Source organism: Ixodes scapularis, unplaced genomic scaffold (assembly GCF_016920785.2).
Source record: "Ixodes scapularis isolate PalLabHiFi unplaced genomic scaffold, ASM1692078v2 PGA_scaffold24__2_contigs__length_7659602, whole genome shotgun sequence".
NCBI lineage: Eukaryota > Metazoa > Arthropoda > Arachnida > Ixodida > Ixodidae > Ixodes > Ixodes scapularis.
In genome coordinates, this window is record NW_024609851.1 from 119,468 (window position 1) to 127,545 (window position 8,078).

At 47.4% G+C, this 8,078-nt stretch overlaps 1 non-coding gene across 1 annotated transcript; it reads right to left on the minus strand.

Moving 5' to 3' along the window:
- Window positions 1-7,522: 7,522 nt before the first annotated feature.
- On the minus strand, window positions 7,523-7,595 carry Trnas-cga. The gene has a single exon. It is a non-coding gene; the product is annotated as a tRNA-Ser (tRNA).
- Window positions 7,596-8,078: the final 483 nt, after the last annotated feature.

The following is an 8,078-nucleotide window of genomic DNA, read 5'->3' on the forward strand; positions in this document are numbered from 1 at the left end:
ACGGCTTTCTGAAAAACCGCACAAATTCGACGGGTTTTCGAATTTCGGTTTGCTATCGGAGCGCATCTCGGCCCCGACGGCACCGCGCCCTGTGGAGAGATAATGCAACCAACCTCTGCTGCGCTGTCATCGCGCGACGCAGCAGAGGCTGGTTGCACTATATCTCTCCACAGGGCGCGGTGCCGTCGGGGCCGAGATGCGCTCCGATAGCAAACCGAAATTTGAAAACCCGTCGAATTTGTGCGGTTTTTCAGAAAGCCGTAAAATGCTTCGCGTGCCTTCAATCGTTCTGCAGTTTGGTGATTTAGTGTTTTTTTTATGATTCTGAGCAATTTCTAATTGAAACTATGCCCTTAAACACAATATTAAAAAGTTAATTACGCAAAAAATAACAATATAATTATCCCGGAGTTTAATCATTTTCCTAAATCCTAAAATCAAAACGACACAAGTCTTTTTTTTTTTTTTTGAGACGCGTAGTTTTTGCAATATCGATTTTGTCCACCTTTCGTAAAACTGCGCCAGTGGCGCAATAAGGATTCGGCTCCTGATTGCCCGCGCGATTCGATTCGGACTGACTTCGCCTGTCTGCGCTGTGCACTAACCATAATCTACAATTCCCCAATCAGCTCCTTAAACTTGCACATCACCGTCTCACTATATATATATATATATACAGTCATGTCTCGTTAATACGGACGCCTCCGTTTCCCAGAAATATCGTCCATAATGTGAATCGTCCATAAAAACGAATCAAGGTCAAAAACACAAACATTAGGTAGTAATTGTTAAAAAAAAGCATTGTTTATTTCGCCAAAGAACGAGGAGATATGAGTTTGCACTGACGCTTTCGATCCCACTTTAGTGTCCAAAAGCGCAACACTTCGGCCACTTGAAGTGCACGTTCTCCGTCCCCCTCCTGCTCAAGGTAGGCGATCGCTGTCTCCAAGCCAAGGCGAGCTTCACATCGAGTAACGGTTGGTCTCTCTTCTTCATCGGCTGTTTCTGTCGGCGCAAAGTTTTCGACAAGTTGATGGCCCTGTTGAGCGGATTCACCGACAAGCTCCATGATCTGCTCGTCGCTCATAGGCTCCCAGCTGTTAGTCTCTTCGTCTATATCCAAGAATGCCGATGCCTCTTCATCTAGGTTTTTCACCCCGAGTTGTCGAAGAGCTTCACGAAGGGCTGCGAGCGGTTCGCATCCATCGGATCCTCCACCTCCATAGCAGAGCTGTTAACAAGAATACCTGCGTGACGCCAGCAGTTCACAATGGTTTGAGGCCTCACCGCGTCCCACGCCCTCTTCAGCTTTTGAAGGCACCACCTCAAGTCAACAGTTTGCGGTTCGTTGTCTTCCGCGCAAGCGATGTAGTGCCGCACAAGTTCACCTCTGTAGTGTGCCTTAACCGCGCGAATAATTCCTGCGTCCAGGGGCTGTATTTTGGCAGTCATGTTGGGTGGAAAGAACTTCAAGGTAAGTTTTTCATAGTTCGCACGAACAGAATGGCATTATGCGTTATCAACCAACAAAACAGCCCTCCTCTTCTCAGCCTTCAAGAAGCGGTCGAATTTTGCCAAGAAGATTTCAAATATCTTTCCTGTCATCCATGCTTTCTTGTTGCAATTGTAAGAGCAATACATGTTCGGGTCAAATGTCTTTCCAAAACATCGTGGTCGCTCCGCTTTTGCCACGACAATGGGCTTCCACTTGTGGGTGCCGCTCGCGTTGCACAAGAATCCCACCGTGATTCTCTCTTTGCTTCGCTTGTTTCCAGCCACAGGTTCGGATGCCAGAGTCGAAGATGGGCCCAACTTGTAAAAAAAGCCAGTCTCGTCGAAGTTGTAAATATCATCTGGAGAATACTGAGCAAGAAATTCTGCAAGCTGTTTCCAAACACTGGCAACGGCGGCTGTATCCACGCTTCCACTCTCCCCATGAATACGGTGGCTTGAAATTCCATGTCTTCTCTTAAACCTGCTGAGCCAACCCTTTGAGTAGTTCAGGTCATGAATGTCTGCATAAAGACGTGAAGATTGCAGACATTAAAATAAAACCACTGCAGAGAGAACAGTTATTTTAACGTAGATGCGTAATTGCACAAGAACGAGCAACTAGAAAAATCATTAGAAGAAACAACATTTTTGGGGAGGAATGCGTGACATTTTGAGAAAACATTTTCAAACTCAGTGCTTAAAAAGATACGCTCAGAACTCACTTACCCATCGTTGTGCCTAACTCCTTCGCCTTTTCTTGCAGCATCTCGTCGCTGACGGCGGCCCCTCTGGAGCGCATTTCCGCAAACCAGATGTTGACGGCCTCCTCCAACTTCTCAAACTTTGGGGTCGCTGCCGGCAGGAACTGGAGCTGGCTGTGGGAACGCTCATCGATTTCTTTGATTCTTTTAGAATTGCGTGGACTGTCGATTTTCCGAGATCAACGCTAAGGTTTTTTCCACTCCACTCTTTCACGTACTGAACAGACGCTGAAGGCGTTTCAATTTTGAATTTGCATATCTCCTTTTTCAGCTGAGCAGAAAGCTCTGTCCGTTCACGCTTAAAGGGGTACTCCACCGATTTTTTGAGCTACCTCAACTAACTATATTTTCTAACTCCCCGGCCTTTACTCTCTCCGGTATGCTATTTAGAATCGCGAAATTCATAATAGTTATTGCGAAATCGGCAAATGAAAATGATGCAAAAACCAACATTCAAATATACGCGCGCTTTTCAGGGCCGTGACGTCAGTGGCAGGCAGGCTTGTCAGTCCAGCAAGCAGCCAAAATATAGAATATGCCAATCATTTGTTCCGTGCTGGAGCGCGGGTAGTGCAGCGAGCTTCCCAAGCATTCTTTTGACACCATGAAACTGCTTCGAATCAGTTTAAAACAAAATCTACAGCCCAAAGAGTGAACCCCTGCCTTCCACTGACGTCACTTTTTTATTGTTGCCAGTAGAGACTTCGATCTTGAAAAACACGGTGAGGACCAAAACTGTAAATTCAATAACTTCGCGAAAAAACAATATTTTGACCTAATATTTGGGATATTTGGGTTAGTTTAGCAAAATTTCAAACAAATCGGATACAATGAAAAAATCGGTGGAGTAGCCCTTTAACACCTGTCATCGTCTCCACCTCCGAAATGACCGGAGAAGCGTCCAGCCTTGCCTCTTGCCTCTTATGCACAACGAATGTGATTCATCACGTATGCCAACCCGGAAGGAGATGGCATACGTTTAAGCTTGAAAGTCAAGAAACAAAAGAAAAATGACCACCTTCAGGCGCGCAAGTCTTACCTCAAGGGCGGAGGACAATAGTGAATTCCGGGTACAAACTGTGGCCTCTACGATTCACTAACCTTTTCTTCTGTCGGGTATGTGGACTCGCCTTCAAAGTAACCAGACGGGGAACAAAAAGGCAATGGTGAATTCCGAGTAGTACACACTGGGGTCACTAATATTTTTTTTTCGTGGACACGTGTCCATATTAACGAGACAAAAATGCCTGTATTTTCCCGTTTCGTCCCCAAAATAGCCGTCCATAGTCCGGACTGCGGGTTTCTGTATTAACGGGACAGAATTGCGTGGCGGGAGACCGGTCGCCGAAAATTTCGTCCATATTGCGCGGTGTCCCGATTAACGGGGTCCATATTAACGAGACATGACTGTATATATATATATATATATATATATATATATATATATATATATACACACATACACCAACTCATGTTTACAAACAAACCGGAGCACCCGGAGCGCCCCTAGCGGACGCCACCGGCGCCGCGCATGCGCGATGGGGGTGTGGGCAAGAAGCTCGCCGTCGCCCATAAACAAACCATTGGAATGCGATGTTGTCGGCGTCGGTGTGAGCCCCCGCGCTCTTTTTGGCGTTGGAGTTGTTGATTCTACGTCCCCCTAACGATGTCTGACTACTTGAGCGGCGTCAGCGAAATTACCGAGGCTCGCTACATTGCAAAACTTCACGTGGATCATCTGACATGCGGCTATTCATTCCGCGTGGACGCCGCAGAATGTACGCTAAAGCTTGATTCACATGATGAGATTTCGCTCGCAATTTTCAGTAGCGACGTCGCTGGGGCTGCAAAAGCGTGAACCGTAGCTGAGATGTCGACGTCGATACTGAAAATCGGAAGCAGAATCTAACCAAATGAATCGGGCATAACAAGTCGGTGATGGCCACTGGTAACAATGATCAACATCTCCTCGTATGTACTGTTTACGTCCAGCCTGCCTACCAACCTTCAAACTTAAGTCTTTTGAGGCCTCCACTTAGTTCCTATCGCAAGTACCAGGCCCACGTTTGGTCTACGGGCCGGTGTCCTCTAAAAGAGCAGACGACAAGCAGAAACGTTTGAAAGAGCAGACGACAGTTCGAACGATCAGGCGGCCGTTTGAACTTGAAAACGCACTGAACGCAGTCCGCAGGTGGTCCATACAACTTGACGGTTTTCCGGCGTTCATTTTGGAACAAAACAAATAAATTTGATGATCAGAAGTATCCGTGAATTCAACCCAAAATGCTTCCCGCCCAAGGAATCGTGGTCCGACGGCGTCTGGTTTTCCATTTTCACGGCACATATCCACGTTCTCGAACGAACCGAGCGCATGAAAACTGACCTTCAAATCTTTCTCGACACTTTTGGTACAGCCCCAGTCGCAGCATTTTGACGAGAAGGCAGGTTTTTGTCTGGTTCTTTTCAAAACAACGCAGGAATACACGTCTCACATGGGCACTTCCGCCCACAGCCCCGGACCGGAAGTGCGTCCGACGCGCCACCACCGCGGCGTGACGTAACAGAGATGAGTTCGTGTATATATATATATATATATATATATATATATATATATATATATATGTAATATATCCACACACAGTAGTGAACAAAAAATTCCACCATCTTCCAAAGGGGAACCATGGGGTGATGCGGAGCATCGCGGATCGTTATTAACGGTGTTCTCGAACCGCCGCTGCTTCACGTTGTCGTAGTTCAGCATCCGCCGCTCGACGTTGGCGAATGGACGCCGCTTCTCGTTGCCGTGGTTCAGGGTCTGCCGCTCGCTTCAAGCGTTTGCGCTCAGCGTCGCGTGCCCTTCGCTGCGCAGCTTTGTCTTCAGTGGACGTAGCGTTGCTGTTAGTTTGTGGGGTGGTGCTGGCGCTTGCTTGCGCCAACCCACTAACTGACGGGACTGTTGCTTCCATCACACTTCATCGGAAGAACGGAGCGAAGTGGAGTCAACAGCGGTGAACTGAACGCGCGCAGCGCGCTACCGCTGCTTATATTCACACTTGAAGGAGAGGATACTAGAGGAGGAGAGTTGAGCATGCGCGCGCGCTGTGAGTAGAAGCGAACGCACGCGAAGTGCACGCAGCTGGTAGAGAGAGAGAGCGGAGAGAGTAACGCGCAGCTGTTGGAGAGGGGGAAGGAGTAGAGTTGCGCATGCGTAGTGTGAGTACGGACTACGACGCCGCGGGACATAGACCCGAGCAAGAGATGCTCCGCATCTAAAATATATGATATTTTGTTTCTTTTACAGAAGTATTGCCCGACGTCTAGTTAATTGATTTATATCAATTTCTACTTAATAAATACGCTAATGCAGTGTTCCATTACAATTTTTATATCTGTATCACAGTTCGAAGAAAAGTTACCCACGTAAATCCGAAATATCATATCTTTTTGTTCACTAATATATATGTATACGTATATATATATATATATATATATATATATATATATATATACACGAACTCATCTCTGTTACGTCACGCCGCGGTGGTGGCGCGTCGGACGCACTTCCGGTCCGGGGCTGCGGGCAGAAGTGCCCATGTGAGACGTGTATTCCTGCGTTGTTTTGAAAGGAACCAGACAAAAACCTGCCTTCTCGTCAAAATGCTGCGACTGGGGCTGTACCAAAAGTGTGGAGAAAGATTTGAAGGTCAGTTTTCATGCGCTCGGTTCGTCCGAGAACGCGGATATGTCCGAGATAAGGGAAAACCCGAAGCCGTGGGACCATGATTGCTTGGGCGGGAAGCATTTTGGGTTGAATTCACAAATACTTCTGGACATCAAATTTATTTGTTTTGTTCCCAAATGAGCGCCGGAAAATCTTCAAGTTGTAAGGACCACCTGCGGACTACGCTCAGTGCGTCTTAAATTTCAAACTGCCGCCTGATCGTTCGAACTGTCGTCTGCTCTTTCAAATGTATCTGCTTGTCGTCTGCTTTTTTAGAGGACACCGGCCCGTAGACTAAACTTGGGCCTGGTACTTGCGATAAGAAGTAAGTGCAGGCCTCAAAAGACTTAAGTTTGAATGTAGGTAAGCAGGCTGGACGTAAACAGTAGATACAAGGAGATGTTGATCATTGTTACCAGTGGCCATCACCGACTTGTTATGCCTGATTCACTTGGTTAGATTCTGCTTGCGATTTTCAGTATCGACGTCGACATCTCAGCTACGGTTCACGCTTTTGCAGTCTGAGCGACGTCGCTAGAGAAAATTGCGAGCGAAATCTCATCATGTGAATCAGGCTTTAGCGTGCATTCTGCGGCGTCTACACGGAATGAATCGCCGCATGTCAGATGATTCACGCGAAGTTTTGCGGTGTAACGAGCCTCGGTAATTTCGCTGACGCCGCTCAAGATAGTCAGACATCGTTAGGAGGACGTAGCATCAACAATTCCAACTCGAAAAAGAGCGCGGGGACTCACACCGACGCCGACAACATCGTATTTTAATGGTTTGTTTATGGGCGACGGCGAGCTTCTTGCCCACACCCCCATCGCGCATGCGCGGCGCCGGTGGCGTCCGCTAGGGGCGCTTCGGGCGCTCCGGTTTGTTTGTAAACATAAGTGCCCGTGTTGTATATATATATATATATATATATATATATATATATATACAACACGGGCACTTCACGGCATCGTACGTGGTCTCCGAGGAGGATATGAACGAATATGTGCAGATGAATCAACCGTACTTAATCCAATGAATCAAAGAATCAAAGTTTCCAGGAACCCGCCGAAAGCCAAAAATTGTCGGAGCCAGGATTTGAACTCTGGGCCTCCCAATGTCCGGTCGGGTGTGCTAACCACTACACCACTCCACCTTGGCTTTCTGGCGTTTCCTACCTGTCTTATTAATGCACAAGAAACGAAATGTATCCAATGGAGGTGTTCTGGAAACACACGCCGCCGCGTGGAACGCGGTACGACGCTTAGTGTCACGTGGTACGTGCTCGTTTGTGCTCCAGAAATCCTCCCACTGTTTGTCTCGCCCCGTGTACATGTAGTATTCTTTGTTTATGAGCTTTAGAGACACGGTATCATCATCATCTGCGAGAATCAAGAGCCACGTTATTGAGCATACAACACGGGCACTTCACGGCATCGTACGTGGTCTCCGAGGAGGATATGAACAAATATGTGCAGATGAATGAACCGTATTTAATCCAATGAATCAAAGAATCAAAGTTTCCAGGAACCCGCCGAAAGCCAAAAAATGGCGGAGCCAGGATTTGAACTCTGGGCCTCCCAATGTCGGGTCGGGTGTGCTAACCACTACACCACTCCACCTTGGCTTTCTGGCGTTTCCTACCTGTCTTATTAATGCACAAGAAACGAAATGTATCCAATGGAGGTGTTCTGGAAACACACGCCGCCGCGTGGAACGCGGTACGACGCTTAGTGTCACGTGGTACGTGCTCGTTTGTGCTCCAGAAATCCTCCCACTGTTTGTCTCGCCCCGTGTACATGTAGTATTCTTTGTTTATGAGCTTTAGAGACACGGTATCATCATCATCTGCGAGAATCAAGAGCCACGTTATTGAGCATACAACACGGGCACTTCACGGCATCGTACGTGGTCTCCGAGGAGGATATGAACGAATATTTGCAGATGAATGAACCGTACTTAATCCAATGAATCAAAGAATCAAAGTTTCCAGGAACCCGCCGAAAGCCAAAAATTGGCGGAGCCAGGATTTGAACTCTGGGCCTCCCAATGTCCGGTCGGGTGTGCTAACCACTACACCACTCCACCTTGGCTTTCTGGCGTTT